Source organism: Hetaerina americana, unplaced genomic scaffold (genome assembly GCF_022747635.1).
Source record: "Hetaerina americana unplaced genomic scaffold, ioHetAmer1.1.p SCAF_6, whole genome shotgun sequence".
Classification (NCBI taxonomy): Eukaryota; Metazoa; Arthropoda; class Insecta; order Odonata; family Calopterygidae; genus Hetaerina; species Hetaerina americana.
This window is the reverse complement of record NW_027287205.1, coordinates 83,707,834-83,727,295: the sequence shown is the minus strand read 5'-3', so window position 1 is coordinate 83,727,295 and position 19,462 is coordinate 83,707,834. Positions and strand designations below refer to the sequence as shown.

The following is a 19,462-nucleotide window of genomic DNA, read 5'->3' as shown; positions in this document are numbered from 1 at the left end:
CAGGACGGAAATTTAAAGAAAGAATTAAAGAATACCAAACATGTGTAAAAAATAAGAACATGACATCCCTCTTTGCAAAGCACCTCATCGAAAGTGACCACAGCAGTGACTTTGTGACAAAAATTATTCATTTTGAAGAAAAAGGTCAAAGGCTCGATGCTTTGGAGAAGTTAGAAATTTTGAAATGTGTCAGTTGGAAAGATGATCTTGCCAACGAAATTTTGTATCCCTCCCACTCCCCACTCCTAGAGTTACCACTCTTTTAAGTCAAAAATTTAATTCTCTTCTCTTGCCAGCTACATTGTAACCTTTTTACCCCTTCAACCTCCCTCTCTGAACAACCCCCCTCCTATGATCAGGAGGTATATATAGCCAGCGTGCTTCTATGAGGACCACCTGATGATGACGTTCAACGCCGAAACCTGGGTCATATGTTTTTTAAAATAAAGTGTGTAGAATTACAAAGTCAATTATTTCATTACATTTCAATCTATAAAGGAGTATCAATTCCCATCACCACCTATGGCTGCAATATTTGGGTTCATAAGATCAACCTAGGTCGATATCATAAGATCAATCGACTATAAACTAGAAGAAGCTCAAAGGCCCTGCCTGTTATCAATATGTAGGGGCTACTCTTTGGTCAGCACTGATGCATTGTGTATAATTTGCGGGCTACCACCCTTAAAATACGAGATCCTGGAAAGAAATGCTATAATCAAATTAAAATCTAGACAAGGGCTAAACACTTCTATTTTGAACTTGATGAAAATCAATACATAAGGAAAACCTTTTAAAAAAGAGACTGAGGGAACAATCCATCATTCAGTGGCAATCTGACTGGGATAAAAGTGTTAAAGGCTCCGACAAAGGACATTTTCCCTGTTATTTGCGATAGATTAAAACTAAAAATCAGCTTTTCACATAAATCTACTCAAATGCTATCAGGCCATGGAAATTTTTCAAATTACCTTCACCAAATTGGGATATTGAGAAGTAACCTATGTGATATCTGCTTAACAAAGGACACAGAATTGAAGAATGTATCCATTATGAAAGAACAAGACTAGAAATACACAGGCATAACATGGCGGTGAAGGAAATTAAATTGTGCGAAATAGTATTATTCTGTTAAAATACCAATTGTAAACTCCTATTTGATTTCGTCACATAAGTGGTAATTAAGTAATTAACAAACACATATAACACATTTAATAGTCAATGTAAATTTTCCTATTCAACGTGCTCTACAACTAGGTGAAAAATCAAAATATATCATACATTCACGATACAAACTATTTTTATTTGTATATATTATATTGTATGTTTCTGTACTTATGTGCTGATTATTGTTAAAATATGTACTATTTGTCCTTGACGTGCCTAAATTCTAATGTTCTGTGTATTCTGTGAATGGTTAAGTGTGTAATTTCAAATGTATCATTATGTATCTATTGGATACTTGAGAGTTTATGTATATAACTGTTTAAAAATCTCATACCGGATAACTTAGGTGATTGAAGACCAAAGGGGAATTTAAGCGTGAGCAGGTATCCCCTCAATCAACATATAGCAGTGTTGTATTACTATGCATGTTGATTCTAGAATAAACAAGGAAGGGTTGGCTAGAATGTCTCTACCCCCACCACACCCGTTAAAAAAAATACCACTTACTTAGAGTGACAAAGCAATTGAGGTCGAGGCGGACGTATCAGTTGTGAGCTCCGTGTCGCGAGTGATTTGTAAAACTAAAACTTCAGTTGTGGGTAAGTTATTCTTTAGAATTTTAAGATATGCTCTGGGTGTATTTGCGAAAGTGTGTCTTGCTACTGCTAGTGCTAATGAAGTGCCTTCATTTATTTTTGCAAGCTAGGTAGAGTTGCAAAAAAGTGCACTAAAAATCCAGTTTTCCAGGAACTATTCAAAAACGTGCAGTTATATCGTACTGAAATTTTGAAACAGTATTTGTGTTGTAAATAATTGTTTTCACAGCAATTTTCAGCCAATTCAATGCAGAACTTCTGAAGACCGCAAAATTTGGCGGAAACCGGAATTGCTCGATGTTCTTGATGTTGCCACCCCTGAATTGGGAAATATGTCCAGGGTTGGTGCCAAGATAGAAGGTGAGTCTCTGGTGCATTTTTGGTGCAAATCGGTTCATGTCTTTGGAACACCTTTTGAGCCTAGCATGTATTTAAATATGCATGCTGTATTAGGTTTTTCAATGAATGTTTTTACCTTTCCCCTTCTTCTCCCTTATCCACCCCACCTGGAGCTTGCACCCCCTGCCACACACCTTTTGTTGGATAGCAGGGTATTAATTTATTTAACAAAGCAGCCATAAATAGTACAAAGACTTTTACATTGGCTAACAGGCAATACATATAATATACAAAGAAATATTAAGAAAAAGAAAGGATAGGAGCAATGAACAGTAATGAAAAATTAACAAAATAAATGTCAAGAACAGCTATAAGATAGCAGTAGAGCACACATGCAAGCAAAGAGGGCTTAAGCTACTGCCTGGCATTTAAGGAAAGAAGTGAAAGTGGGGAGTGAAGAAGAGAGGTACAGGGAAGTATACTGAATAGTAAGGGAATTAAATGTAGCGGGGAGTTGATGGCATAGGGAATGTTGAAGGATCAAGAGATGGAAATTTGGAATCTAACTCAAGTTACGTGTTGGTTGAGGGGGAACATGGATAAAGAATAGAGGATGAATGTCGTTGGTACGGAGAGTTCCGTTGAAGATGCTATGTAAGAATTACATATCACATTACAATCGATGGCGGAAGAGATGGGAAATACCAAGGGATGAGCGAGTAAACTCCTGGGTTGTATTTTTGAGGGAAGAGATTCAATAATGGCAAATAACAACAAAGAAATAAAGAAGTCTGTTGAGTAAGTCTAAAGTAGTTGCGGAGATGGTCGACGAGATTGGTGAACAGTATCTTAAAATTGGGAGGACACAACCAAAGAACACCGTCCTAAGGGCTACAGGATCACGAACATCAGTGTGGCAATGAAGTAGGACCACTATTGCCATCACTTTCCCAACAATCCTTTGAATGTGCTTGCAAAAGGTGAGCTTTGCATTAAAAATTACACCTAAATCGCAGTGAGAATTAACAGATGGGATAGGGTTGTTCGAAAGAGTGTATGAAAGTGAAATTAAAGATGTAGATGAAATCCAGATCTATATTTCTGTAGAGATGTACTTGTCTTGGTCTGGTTCCCATCAAGTGCTGAAGCAAGGATGTAAAATACAAATAAGAAAAAATACTCTTTTTTAAATAGAACTATTATTGATTGGAACCAGCTGCCTGGAGGTTTGTTTCAGCCCTTTCCATCCAATTTTAGAAGTTTTAAGTATAAATGTAAAGCAGCCACTGGATAATAAACTTCATTGTACTTATTAAAATATTGTTTGTATGTGATATGAACAGCATTTTGTATGTGATGTGGAAGTTTGTTTGTATGTGATGTGGAAGTGTCATTGTATGTAAGAATATTTTGTCTCTCATCTGTTTTTATAGTGCGTGTATGTATGTAATTTTCATTGTAAGAGTTATCTTTGACCAAACTTAACCGTTGCCACCAGGAAATCGCCTAATTGCAACGTAATTCTAAAAATAAATAAATACATAAATAATTGTAGTGACTTTCCTTGAACAAACTTCCCATTCTAATCAGTACTGCAAGCTGGTAATTAATTGATATTTGGGAAATCCAAATCACATTTAGAGAGATGGAAAAGAGAATTAAATATAAAGGCTGGGATACTTAATTTATGACCGCAAGAATATTACTCCATACATTCCTTTCCCTACAAACATTGCTGACACTTAGCATATTTGATGACTATAAATGCAAAGAGTATTTTCTGTAATAAAGTGTTTGATTGATTACACGGAAATTGGTACCACAAATCAAGGAAATTGATGATTCAGAAGTAAAAGAATTATTACGTTGAGGATTCTCTTTGTAGACAAAGGGAATGGGGATGGGAATCTCTTTTCACATTCCCTTTGTAAATAAAGGAAATGCAAGAAGTGACGTCTGCTCCCAACATGCATGTCTGCGATCTTTATGGTGTCCCTTTCAACATGACGACCACTGACAGTGAAGTGAGTGTTTCGCAATAATTATCAGATGTGCTCCTCATCATTTAATTTTGCTCTGGAGGGGACATTTAAAGAATTGTTCATGTCATGTCAAACACTTGCCCTTTGACTCCCTCAACTAACTTGGGTAGGGGAATAGGTTGTAAGTGCAGATCATTTCATTTTTTAGGAAAATTCGCTACTCATTAAAAGCTCACCCCAACCTCGTCTTCCACTCTGTTATCCAGCTATTTACTTCCTTGTTTTTTGAATTACACCTCTATTTAAGAAATTGCTATGGTCTTTTACTGTTCCTGTCATCATAGCTTTTTGTTTGTATGGTAGATATAGGGTAATGTATAGGGTAATGTATCTTAGACAAACTCCAAGAACCATGGGAGATTCTGCAGCAGTAACTTTTAATGGACTCACCTGCTAATATGTATTGAAATGCAGAATTTTTACATTTTGTAAAATCCATTTGAATTTGCTACTCTCTCTTTGAGGTAGCAACCACTGGAGAATGAATATTTTTCAAATCGTAATATGTAAGCTTGATATTTTCTGAATCTTCTTCACATGTACAGAGTACTCGAACACCTGTGCAGAATTGAAGAGGAGGGGCTTATTGCTGGCTTGGATGTCAGGCTAGAAGGGATAAGGAAATTGTCTTTCTACCATTGTGTGGTCTATGACCATCCAAAATTTAACTCAAATGATAGAATATGATTAATAATAATAAATAAGATAATCCAAAGAAAATATAATCATAGCGCTCTCTCAACTGTAACTAATTTTTCACCTTCCCCAGGACTATGACTCAGTTGCTAACATTTAATCAGCCTAAAGGAGTTTTTCATGAACTGATTTTGCAAAAATAAACCTGGCAAATGCTTATTTGTAGTTTTGTGAGGGTAAGGCTCTGTACAATAGTGACAAAATCATTGACAAGCCCACTCTACTTTCATCGCTTAGGTATCTCTTTCCTTCTCTGTAGTTATGCATGGTTTGTATTATAGGTATCAGAAAAAGTGTAGGATAAATAGATTAGTTCAGATATTACTACTATACCTCAAAAGTCTTTAAAGTACATCCCTTGAGCATTGACACCATTTTGCCAGCAGATTTTCCATGACTCACAGATCCTCCAGTTTGCATTCTCCTCTGTGGGTGTAGATTTGTGGGGATTTGCTGGTTTTCATGTCGTTTAATCTCTTTTACCCCTGGTGACCTAAAATCCCCATCACACACCCTTGCCGGCTTGGGGGATACTACATAGATGTAGATGTATAACTGTACAAATAGAATTTTTAATGTTCTGCTAGCGTACGATTCATGTCCTTCGCTTTCGACATAGGAGAACTGGAAGAAACTCTTTCTTTAGATTACTTCAGGGCCTAACTTTCTCATATTTAATTTACCTTAACTGCAAAATCCTAGAATATTTCTTTTGCTTCTGATGTATCCATACCCTTTTCCAGGCATACTCTTTTGTTCCTGAGACCTCCATAACATTCCTTTCCTTGAAGGACAGATCAGCATAAGCAATTAAAGAAGTTTTCTTCCCAAATGCACTGTATTACTGAGGCGACCATGAAGCACATATTTCGTTGATACCTTATTGAAACTTTTCAATAGATTTTCTTAATTTCACTTGTGTACTTGACCTTCGCAGTATATGTCATTGCTCCTTGGTGGTACAAGGCCATTAGAAGTGAGGCTACATCAGGGCGACTGACATCTCAATCCAGTTCACTCTTCGTTATTGGGTCACTACTCACTAGCGTCCTTGGCCTAGAGTATAATCAGTTGTTCTCTATGCAAGACTTAGTTGATGGGGAAATATTGAGCACACTCCTTTAAAGTCCTAATTTCCTCAAACATTTTACTACATCATAATTTTTCCATTCCCTCTTGCTTATGCTCTTGTTATCCTCTGGTGGCATTATATGTATAGAGATTTCCATATTCTTACAGGAAAGTGTTTATGCTGGTCTTTGCAAAGTTTTCCATTAATTAACTATCTATTTCCCATGGCAGCCTCGCAATTTAAAAAGGTCTAGCAGAAAAGCTTACAATGAGTTGAATCCTATGTTTACATGAAACTCAAACAGGAAGCCCATTTTTCATGAATTCCCAAATCATGCATTTCTCATTATATTTTAATAATGACTTTTTTTCAGCTTTGCTGATTTTTTTAATGCAAAATCCATTTGACAATCATTCTTTCCCTATTTTTGCTAGTAATCTGTCAGTAGTTTTATCTCATTCCTATTATTCAATTCAAAATATTAGATACACTTTTTCAAATATATTTTTATGAATAGTTCCAATTTTACTCAATGCACCTATTATTATTATCCAATATCTAACATGTTAGTCACTTATTTCCATTTTTTTGTGATTTTCAATCCACAAATTTTCTTTGAATCATCTTACAAATTTTTGCCTGAAGTAATCACTGAGTACCTATGGCGAGTTATGACTGTGGACCATTCTATTCATGGGATTAGTGATACACGTTTAAATATTGCACAGACTTCTATTCTTGGGATTCTGCATGCAATAATGTCCAAGTGCATTCGAACCCTCCAGGAATATAACCAGTTCGCTTTATTATTTGTAATTGAAATTTGGGTCCATGGGATGTCTATTCTCTCAAGTGGGTGGTGGTTGGAAAGTGGATATGCCTAGATGAATCGTGAACAGAGAGGTGGAAGAAGTTGCTTATAAAAGAGAATGGCGGAGATAAGAATGGTGGTTTCCAGGGTACCGTGTGAACGCAGGAAGGAATGGACCCTGTCGGTTCAACTGAATAGATGGCAGCAAACCACTGCCTTGAAGTTGCACAACCCCCCCGCCTCCCCCCCACACACACTCACCCCCACCCTAACCCTTCTAGCCTCCTTGTTCCTGCCTTGCGTCCACAACTGACCCAGCCACACTGATCAATCATGGATTGCACTTCTACGTGACTCACACCATTGATACAGTCTGATACATACCACAAATACCAGAAAACTTCTTCACTTCGCCCAAAATTATCATGGTCAACATTAATTCCCATCCCAAAAAGGGAAAGATCATGTGGAGGCAGAGGGTGGAGTGGTAAGGAAGGAAGTGAATGCCTGGAGCAGGCTGGATTCAGGCGATTCAGTTAACTCCTTCTTCACAGAAGGTCATTTTCATATCGATTGGATGACATTTTTTGATTAAGCAAATAGATTTAATTGCATATCATGATAATTATAAGGCAACAAGTTAGATTTTTAATACAGCTAAGAAGCAATTTAGTTTATCAACATAAAAATGCAGAAGATTGATGCAAGTGACTATTTCGGGGATAATCAATATGGTTCCAGAAATGGGAGGATTATGGGTAATGTCATAGCATTGATGAGGTCACAGTTAGAGACAAATATGGAAGTCTAAAGGAATTGTTTGCCTTGTGGAATTTTGAAAGGCATTTGGCCTTGTAAGTGGGACAGAATAAATGATTGTACAGCAGAAGATAGGCGTAGACAATAGTTAGACAAGAAACCATAACCTCTTGCCAACTGAATAGGTATGGGTGGTTGTTGGACACACAGAATGGCCAGTTAAGATGGATTCCCACTATCATCACCCATGAGAGTGGGTAATTGCTTCCTGCACAATTGATTTTCCTAAAGAAAGAAAAGTAACAGCCTCACCATGTGCCAAGGTTACCTTTGATTTTGAGTTTTCCATCAGCTCATTGTCCAGCAAGTTCTATAATTGAGAAGGGAATCAAGTGTAACCACGGAAGAAACAGATATTCGTTCTAAAACCACAGACTGCGCTACATATGGGAACAGTAAAATAAATCATCCAGAGAATTGCAATTATTCAAAAATATATATTTTTAAATAATAATGATTATTATTTCTATTGTTATTAGCCTTTTTAATGCTTATAATTAAGAATTGGTTGTAAAAATATGAAAGCCAGTTCAATAATTGAAAATATAATCAAGTGTATTCCAAGTAGGTGCCTTATTATGATAATCTCAAAGGAAAGCCCAAGTTATTTTATTTAAATTACATTCTAATAATATAACTTGTGCATCCACAGGCAAGCATTTTACAAAAGTATTTTTTAAATATTGCTTAGAAAAGACAATCATTATCATGGGTTAACAGCCCAAGGATTGGTTTGTAGCAGCTCTCCAAATTAGATCTTATTCCAATCTGCCAATATTTTAGTTTCCTCAGAGCTACTTGTACCAAAATTATCTATCACCTGCTTCTCATGGTTCATTCAAGGCCTACCTCTGCTACTCTTCCCCTTTCTATGCTTCCTTCAGTTTGGGCCCCCAATAAACTATCCGGCCTCAGGATATACCCCATCAATTTCCTTCCCTGTAAGTGTGCTTCATTAGCTTCTCTTGTCACCCACCGTTCAAAGTATTTCATTTATTACTCAAGGCCATTTTATTTTCACCATTTTTCTATTGCATCACATTTCCATTGCATTCCATTCCAATCTTCTCTCATTTGCTTTTTCCATCATCCACAGATTACAACATGTATATGTTTGAATAAATCTCTCCTTATGTCTGCTTGTACTTGTACAGTTTGCCATAGGTACCTGTCTCTTCTGATAGAATACTTCTTTCATTGCGTATGATCTCACCTGTCTGAATAGTAAAATTCTGAACTGATGATATACATTAATTTAGAAAATAATTTATATCTCCCTTGTAGTGTTAAATTTAGATCATTGAGATGGATAACTCAGCTTCCATCTCCTTCCCCCCTTCTCCCTCTCTCACCCACCCCTTTCCCCTCAAGAATGGTCATAAAATGGACCGCAACTAGACTAATTTGTATCTGACGATGATGCCTAAGCGTTGAAACTAGTAGCACCAAAATAAAGAACAGTGGAAAAATACATTGTATTCTTCATTTAATGAGATAAATAACTGTCTTTATTTGGGCAAAATGGAGACCAAACTCAACTTCAACCCCTTGGCTGACTGACAAACTAAAGCTTGGTCATCAGCAAACCTAACTGATTTTTAAAATTCCCCTCCGACTTTCATTCCTACTTCCAGTTCTTCCCATGCCTCTTTGATCATTTCCTCCACATATACGTTGAACAGCACTGGCCATGGGCAACCCTGCCTTACACCTCTTCCAAACACTGCCCATCCCGACTCCCCATTCCACACTAACACATGAGCAGTCTGAGACATGTACAGGTTGCCGATTAGCCTCCTGTCCCTCCTATCTATTCCTATTTTCTTCAATATGCACAGAAGTTTTTCCAAATTCACTTTATCAAATGCCTAATCAAAATCTACAAAACAGGCAAATATGTCCTGATTGTAGTCTATATTCCTCTCGATTAGTGATCTCATTACTGTAATGGTATCACGCGTACCTATCCCCTTCCTAAACCCAAACTGATCATCCCCTAAGTAATCATTTGCCCTACTCTCTATCCTTTTGTTGATGATCCCGAGAACAACTTTAGCTTTGCGGGAAAGTAAACTTATTGTTCTGTAGTCCTCATATGTTGTAGCCTTTTTTGGAGCAGGAACTAATGTTGATCTCACAAAATCTTCTGGCCACATTCCTTCCTCATGGACTCCTTCATATTATATGAACTCTATGTATCATTCTATATGGACTCCATATTATGAAGCAGTCCATATACTCTTCCTCCCACATTTTCCTTAGTGTAGTTCCCCAGGAATGTTATCTACCCCCATGGCATTATTTGATTTCATCTCCCTTAATGCCCTTTCTATCTCATCGTCGAGTATGCCTGGAACTAAGCTATCTTCCACTACATCATGTTCCTTTCCTATCTCTAACCTTGTTGGCCTAAGGTTTTTACCATTCAGTTCTTCTATGAATTCCTTCCATCTCTCTTGAATCTTTTCTGTGTCAACTATTATCTTACCTAACTTATCTCTAACTGTTAGCACAGATCTTCCCTTCTTACTTCAAAATAGTGATTTAACCCTTCCTCCACAAACTTTCCATATCCTCACACTGCGTCTTCCACCATGCTTCTTTTACTTTATTTATTGCCTGCCTCAATTTATTGTTTAACTCTTTGTACTTCCTTTTGCCTAACTGTGAGTTTACATTTTTCCATTTTCTCCTCTCATCTATTTTTTTGTTCACCTCACCTGTGATCTATGGTTTCCTTGTTTTTTCCCATTAACAGATCCTCTAGTTTCCTTTCTGGCTTTGGATATCCCTTTCTTGATAGATTTCCATTTTTCTTTGATAGTACTCTTTACCATCATCCATAATTTTTTCTACAGCCTGTTGGTACTCCTTCCTTGTCCATCCATTTAGTACTTCTACATTCCATTTCCTAACCTGCTGCCTCTGCCTTATCTTTTTGAAACGGAAGTGCATTCTCTCCTGGAGAATCTGTGCTAATTGATCACACTGTTCCTGAATCTGCACCTAACCATAATATAATCCAACTGATACCTTTCTAAGTCACCTGGCATTTTCCCTACATACCTACGCCTTTTGTGGTGTCTAAACCAAGTGTTGGTGATGAGTAACCCGTCTCCTGCAGAACTCAATTGCTTTCTCCCCACGGTCATTCCTCGTGCCTAAACCGTAGTCCCCCACCTCATCACCATCTCTTCTTTCGCCTACCGTCGCATTCCAATCCCCCATCACTATCAAATGTTTCCCTGCAGGAACACACGCGATTATGTCCTCTAACTGATTGTATATCCTATCGACCTCTTCCTCCGTATGGTTGCTTGGTGGCATGTATACCTGAATAATAACCAATTTCGTCGGTTCTACTTTTGTCTCTACTAGTAATATTCTATCCATTACCTGTTCTATGTTGACTGTGCTTCTTCCTACCTTTTTATGCAATACTATGGCAACCCCTCGTTAGCTCTCGTTCCTGCCGCTGTATATTATTCTATAATTATCACTCCAGTAATCCCCGCTATCTTTCCATCTTATGTTGCCAACATTGTCCTCACATTCCAAGCTCCTATTCCAACTAATTTGGTCTTCTTCTCCTGCATCTTCTGTCCTGCTGCTGTCGGTTTTCCCTTGCAAGGGTTTCATGGGATGATGACCGCGGAAGCCTAGCCTCCCCCGCTGCCAGGCACAACACACGGCCGATTGGCTTGAGCCCCATAATTGCCAGCACTCATATTCTCTGTAGTGTCCATCATTTTAATCTTGTGAATGATAATTGACGTGCTTTTGTATTTAACGAGTATTTTGCATTTAATTGAGGCGAGGTGTTTTTAACGTGACACCATTACTTACTGGCCACCCCACTGGGGTCAGACGCCTTTGCAGCTGTCTCACTCAAGTAGCTATGCTGCGTGGACTACCTTTCGTCTGGCTCCTAACCTTCTAACTAGCTGGCATGGGTGACCCTAATAGGAGTAATTATCATTACCCCCCACCAGCACAGCTCTAGGAGTCATGGGAGGGGTTAAGTTATTAAATAACTTAATCCATACAAAAATAAAACATAACGCAGATCAGCAATTTGAGTTAAATTTGACAAAAAAATCACATTTAAAATCTCCCATTAAAAAATATTACTCTGTTTATATTATGAATTGAGTTAAAAAAACTTATTCAATTTGACGATCAAGGTGTAAAAATCACTGTCTGGGGATAGATGTAGTATTATTATTATTATTAGGTAATCTACCGGTTAAGGTAGGTTTTTGGATGGACATAATTACTAATTAAATAATTTGTGACCCCCAGCAAAACACAACATCCTACTCTACATCAGGTCCCTCTTCATCTCAGAGTACTTTCTTCCTCCCTTCATCCCGTCCAACATCCCTATCCTGTTCCTTCCCTTTCCTCGTTTGCCTAGCATTCTCCCCTCAATTAGAGTCTTCAACATCCCGCTGCCGGTCAACACCCCCTTCATCCACTTTTCCTGCCTCCATAGGATTGCTCCCAACAAACCCCTCTCTTCACCCACCATACCAAGTACTTCCTCGTTTGTTTTCTTCTCTGTCCATTTCACCTTCTCCATTCTTCTCCACACCCACATTTCAAAAGCCTCCAGTCTACGTCTATCCTCCTGCTTCAATGACCACGTTTCCGCGCCGTACATAGCTACGCTCCATATCAAAGTTTTTACGAGTCTTTTCTTAACATCCTTACTCAACGTCCCCGTCATCAACTCCCTTCTCCTTGTGAAAGCTTCTTTGCCTAGCGCAATTCTTCTCCTTACGTCCTTACTACTTTGACCGTGTTGGTCCAAAACACTTCCGAGATGCGTAAACTGTTCTACCTGCTCTAGCTTTTGACCTCCTATTTTAATGTTAAGCTTAGCCTTTTTCTTTCTAGAAAATCGCATAACCTTTGTTTTATTAATATTGATTCTCATCCCATACCTGTCGCGCTGAATTTTCAAATCACTAAGCTATGCTTGCAGCCCCTTGGCTGACTGACAAACTAAAGCTTGGTCATCAGCAAACCTAAATGAATTTTAAAATTCCCCTCCGACTTTCATTCCTACCTCGAGTTCTTCCCATGCCTATTTTATCTTTTCCTCCACATATACGTTGAACAGCACTGGCCATGGGCAACCCTGCCTTACACCTCTTCCAAACACTGCCCTTCCCGACTCCCCATTCCACATGAGCAGTCTGAGACATGTACAGGTTGTGGGGTAGTAGTAGTTTTGAGGGGAGGCGACCGACAGCTAAGGTCATTTGCGCCATAGGGGATGGACAGGAAAGGATGAAGGGTGGAGAGAAACCCGGCGTCGGCATTAGCCTACTCTTTACGAAAGGCGCCAAGGGGTCCGCAGCTTAACGTCCCATCCGACGGACGCCGTACTCACTCAAAGTGCCCTCCACAAAGCACCTCAAGTAGGGATCGAGATACTACAGGTTGTGGATTAGCCTCCTGTCCCTCCTATCTATTCCTATTTTCTTCAATATGCACAGAAGTTTTTCCAAATTCACTTTATCAAATGCCTAATCAAAATCTACAAAACAGGCAAATATGTCCTGATTGTAGTCTATATTCCTCTCGATTAGTGATCTCATTACTGTAATGGTATCACACGTACCTCTCCCCTTCCTAAACCCAAACTGATCATCCCCTAAGTAATCATTTGCCCTACTCTCTATCCTTTTGTTTATGATCCAAAGAACAACTTTTGATGCGTGGGATATCAAACTAATTGTCCTGTTGTCCTCACATGACGTGGCCTTTACCTTTTTCGGAATAGGGATGTAGTATTATTAATACAAAATCACTTGAAACAGATGAGCACATACATGCAGCACATTCAAAAACCTTTTCTTCCACCATGGAAATTGTTGTTATAGCTATCTCACAACTTACTCTTTTGTGGAAAAAGATAGCCACACTACCACTTTTTGACATAATTCAAGAGAAACTCATTATGCATTGTTAATTGTTTATAACATCTTAGCTCTTCATTCTTCACCCAATGTTCACTCAAGCATATGAAGTCCCAACTCTTCACTATGCAGGGTGACTTCTAATTGACCCCTCTTGCTATGTAGGCACTGGATATTCATATGATTCACCTTAACCACCATGTTTTTACAGTCCACCTTTTGCTTTTTGGGGTTGCAAGCCAAGGCTTTGGAAAGAAATAGTGATTCACTAGAATATTCTGGGCCAAAAGGAAGAATATAGAAGGTGTTCTTTCAACTTCGAGTCAACCGTCACTCGAGAGGATACATAATTGCCACGGCTCACTGTAAGTTGCTCTACTTGAATACAATCTTAATAAACTTGTCATAGTTATCACACAACTTTTGTTCAATACAATTCTTCACCATAGCACCTGTTGCAGCGGAAGGAAACCTCCACACATGCAAATGGATTGATCGAGGAATACTGGTTAGTATGCAGTTATCATCAATGAAGGAATCGAGAATGAAATCAAGTATTGAACGGAGTATTGAATTTGAATTTCATAACTTATCACCCAGGATACAGCAGTCAGCACAGCAGGTGGTTGTAATACATTTACAAAGATAACTTCTTGAGTTATCAGCAAGCCCTGTCAACACGTAAGTAAACCATAGAATCCTTAAATTAGGCTAGAGTTGGCAAAGCCAAGTTCAGACAAATTATTTGTGATTGCTTTGGGCAATATATTCTGTAATAAGCATTTAGGCATATAATATTTTGTGTAAGCAGTCAGTCATGTTCCAAGCAAAAATCGAGTGGTCTGCACTAATTCAACTGGGTAATGATAGGACATTCGCCCAACCTTGGAGAAGGGTGTCACCCTTTCACTACATTAAGCCCTTGAAGTAATAAATACACAATAATTGAAAAGTTACTCACAAACACTTTCTGTAGGATGAAAATTCAATTGATAATAACCTAAACTACAGAAATATAAAACCTTTGGCTATAAAAGTAAGCATAAATATAAATTAACTGCACAGACAATCTTAAAACAATATCCAGTAAGGATTTAAGACCAAAAACATATCCTGGAGTATAATACTAGCCCTACCACCATGTAGTTTAACTATTTCATCCTAATTATGTAACTCTGAGTGGTCAATGCCTGGTTCTTCTCCACAAACATGGCTAGAAAAACTTGCAGAATCCCACGCGATAGCATATTTTCTCAAAGGACTGAAACTTGAGAATCCTTCGTGTTAGTGAGTAGTAAGCAGGGATGAGAGTACTCAAATGGACGTTTTCCCAACAGTTCTCTGGTTTCATGAAACTATTTACTTCACCAGGGCCATTTCAGCATAGAATGAAGAAAGGGGATGTAAAAGACAACGTGATGCTGTTAATTATGTCCTGACTGAATGAATGGGAGTTGGCGAAGACCTACATGTCAGGGAAAGTGGGAGAAATGACTTATTGGGGAAGGTGCGGGCGAAAATGATGGGTGCATAGGCTGAACATGAGATGCATATTATAAAAGACAATTGGTGTCAATGGCCACATTTCATATAAGAAAGCAAAGGTAGCAATTAAATTCCCAAAAATTACAGCATCTAGCATCTTTTTAAAAATGCACAATTATCTCTAGCACTGAAATCGTCTATAATTTACGCTTGATATTTTAACTAATCGTATTCAAATTGATTAAACATTGACATACTCAAAAAATATTTCAAAGTATTTATTTGACACTACATTTGAAATTCCCTAATTTGGTTCTCAAAGTTTAATTTTTTTAATAACTACACAAATAGTTTTAATCCTCCTTCATTCTTGAAGGTTTCAAAAGAGAAATGGAAATAGGCCAAACATGCCATTGATAAATAAATCCACATCATCAGTTGTATCCATTCAAGTATAACATTATTCCTTAACCATACACAAGGCATTATAAATATGACCAGAATAGAATATGTACAGAATAGAGCAAAGAGAAGAAACCTTTGTGAAATAGAAAGTAAAAAAACACAGAAAGGGCACGAACTAAAAGATGGTGGGTCAGTCAATGGCATACAAGCACTGCACTTACTTTTCATCCCTTGGCATCACGATTTGGAGAAACACAATCAATGTCCTCCTTCAGTTGCCCTGTTGCAGGCAACATGTTGAAACTCCAAATCACATATGTACATATCTTCATTTCAGGATAGCACCCTGTGCAAGTAAGCAGGGGGAAATTAATTTTAAAAGGCTGCAACGCTTGATGTATATAACTTACAAATTTAATAATAACTTTTTCGAAATAAATTGCTATCCATTTAAGTATTAGGTTCCCAATTTTAAGATATATTAAAGTCATAACTTTTAAAGGAGAAAACATTATTTGGCATTCTGTAATCGCCATTTCAAAACCGTATTGAATATTCAAATTCAGATCGCATTATGATATTTGAATATCAGAATGAAATGTTATAGATTCAAATCAATACAACAGGCATTTATGCAAATGTCAAAATGATCCATATACAATACTGGAGTTAACTAAATACAGGTACTTAAATGCAACGGTTCGTGACTTCTATACTTACCGATGTATCTACAAAAAGTAGACCCTACAAATGATTATAGACTATCAACACTGTTCTGGGTCAGTTAAATAAAAACATATTCGATGAATATTCCTTGGTTAGGACGGAAATAAGAGGATACATTTGCCCAGGCATCTCAATTGCTGGTTAGAATAACCATGGGTTAGTTGTTATTGTAATATTTCCTTTACAACATGATTTCTCAAGAAAGTATTCACGTCTTCGATGCTCTTTGCTAAAGAAGAAACGGCGGCTGATGGAAAAGCAAAGCCAACTCTGTCAACCGGTTCAATGATAAATTAACACAAAACACTATACTCATAATTTCAATGAAAATGAGTAAAAAGTCACTATGGAAATGGATTATCCAATGGGTGGAAAACTGGCTGAAGAAAAAATGTTGAATTGGGACACTTCACAACGATATTGCATAATTAGCAACACACATTACCTCGCCTGCAATCAAAATTAATCAGTAACGTAAAATGATATTTAACATCCACTCCAAAATCGAACATACTATATAGCTGGGAGGCATACGTACACGATCCGCATTAGGAAATTGACGTGGGCATTAATTACGGGACAAGAGCCGAATTATAAAAAACTATCACGGTTTATCCCACGATTATTATTTAATTTTTCCAAATAATTTTGGGACAAAAAATGAAATTTTCATTTGACTCACAGCAACCACATACGTTGAGTAATCCGTTTCAACTGAAATCTTATTAGCTAAAATCAACGGCAACGCCCTGCGAAGAAAATGATTTTCCACTACTTTCACTGGGAAAGGAAAATGCTAAATGCCAATACTCAGTGGATCAGTATGACCTACCGGGAGCAAATTAATGTGAATCCAAGTAAATCATTCCTACCATAAAACGATTATTTAAGGAAATCATGGGTACTTTTGACGAGAGCCTTCACTCGATGTTGTTCCGATAGGCACACATGTATTTCATAAAATAATTTTGCACAATTCACTTATTCATCAACTCACAAAATAATTTACAATTCATAGATGGCAATATTAAACTCACAAAACCATCCACTTGATTTGCCGAAATCAACTTCGTTGATCAACTAGCTCCTCCTCGTCATTATATGGTCTGAAAACGAATATGTCACATGAGTAATCACACTCAAAATCGACGTAGGTTGATCAATAGAGATCGCAAATGCTATTCTTTCGGAACACTTATTTGAATTGTCTAGTTGTGCGAAACGAGGCCTTGGACATCCTTTAACCGTCGCGGCAAGAATCAGCTGATCGCGCACTCCCGTGTTCACACCTTCAACTGTTTTCTCTACGCTCCCCGCTCGAAGAGTGTGCTTTTACATTGGAACCACGTACATATTACAAACTTGGTTGATAGTTAGCGCTGGCTTCACATTACTGCGCCGTGCCTTATAATCTTTTTCTAAAATATTTTCGTCGTATTTTAAAAATACCGTCTTCCATTTATTACTCTGTTTTTCTCTATTTACATTTTATTTAAAAAAAGAAGCCGAGACATCTGGGAACGACTGATGTTGGCAGAAAATAAAATCATCTGCATTGGCCATCATATATTTATTGAACGGAAAAACTCATGCAAGTTCAATTCAAAAACTACAAATTATGTATAAAAATATGGATCGCACATTTAAATGCCAATATTCCAACAAATGTATACGAAGGAATGGCAATTTTTGATAGGCAGCAATAAAATCTTTCAAAGATGCTTCCTTATTTTCTTGTACCTGGCTCTGCAATAAAGAAAAGTAAGTGATTGATCAATATTTTAAATAAAATTAGAATCCAAAAGTTGCAGCTTTGCAATATAGACATGACCTCGCCCTGTGCGCAGCTGGGTGAGGTTACTTGTGTACACGCTAGTACGAACATGAATTTAATATGACTACTAAATTCTTGAATATTCTCCCACTCTTGTTTTCCTCACAATTTTAAAGTCCAGGGAATTAAAATTTTTCAAATTATAATGAGGAATGACAGTTCAGCTGTGTTTATGAAACAAATAATCGTTTCTGCAGCTGGGTAATTAATTTAGTAATTAAAAACTTACTTCTCTCTATTATCAGGAAATAAACTGGAGAGTAGTGTCAAAAAGCCTTTACTTCATTGATAATAACTAACATAACCTTCTTACATTTAATGCATCGATGATGCACTTATGTGCAAAGGAATAGTTTTGGACACAAGTGCAAAGTAACAACCAAATAATCCCTGTCATTTCAAAATACATTTTTATCGATATATAAGTTTTTGGCTGATTTCACTGTGAATGCAATCACGAGACATATATTAAGGAACAATAAATTGAGTTCAACAGAATTATTCGTATTGAAAACACCCGGTAAGTTTGCCTGTTTAAGATTTTGTGGTAAAATCCGTAGTAGTTAATTCTTAAGCCAAAATATTGGCAGCGATTGTTTTATTGGTTGAAGTTTTTTAGTCATTATTCTTTTCAAACCTCCTAATTGTGATTTTAGTTACTCAGTACATATTCACAGCAGGGAAGAGAGAGAGAGAGTTAGAATTTGTAAAGATGAAGGGCTACATGAGGAGCCAAGATGAAAGGATGAAGAAAACTAAAAACGATGCCTCATAAACTCTTTAACAGTTTCATGTGATATTCATTCAGTCGGTCACAAGTTATATAGTGCTTTTTTGAGAAAAAATATCATGTGCATGGTGTGTATGACAGATGTAACCATATGTATGTTATGTACTAGATATTAATACGAGATATAATAAGCAGTGATGGACTAATGGATTAGTCACACTTATGAAATGGTTTTAAATACACATACCACAAAATGCCAATTCCAACAATTGTACCGAAATATATTTCTCAAATTTATTGTTAGCACAAGTTTTTGTGTTTGTTGGTACAAAATTCACGTTCAAATGACAATATTTTTCTTATTTTCTACTTTCTCTAGTGTGTGGACACCTATTCTTCTTTCTTTTCCTTTTCTCCACACTAGCTCGGTCTCCCTCTTGAGGTATATTGCTTCTACTGACCAGGGTCTGATTTCCATATACTCATCTATCCTTAGGCCTACATGAAGGAACTGTGTAGTGTAGTACCAAACTTAGGATGCTTGGCAGAAGCTTGGTTAAGGAGTACACCGCACTGGCGATCCTCCCCCTTTAATGACAGACTCAACATGTGGCCGCCTTGGAGAGACAGATCCTAAGGAGACTGCATCTCCTACCACCCACGTTCCCCAGCTCTGAAATCTATGCTGTTGCTAAAACCAAACCTCTACTTCACAGACTTTGCTGACTTCGAGCGTGGGCAGCAAACCGACTTGCCACACACAATAACGCCTTGCTTCAGGACATTATTGCATGCACCAGCACAGTGCTTGGG

The 19,462-nt window shown here is 37.5% G+C and overlaps 1 long non-coding RNA gene across 1 annotated transcript in view; it reads right to left on the bottom strand.

The window, feature by feature from the left end:
* The window catches only part of LOC139694937 (uncharacterized), a 57,516-nt gene extending 40,340 nt beyond the window's left edge, over positions 1-17,176 (bottom strand). The window contains exons 1-2 of the long non-coding RNA XR_011702250.1: positions 17,123-17,176; positions 15,581-15,705 (exon numbers count right to left, since the gene is read on the bottom strand). This is a non-coding gene — a long non-coding RNA (uncharacterized lncRNA). The remainder of the gene's footprint in view (positions 1-15,580; positions 15,706-17,122) is intronic.
* Between the last annotated feature and the right edge of the window lie 2,286 nt (positions 17,177-19,462).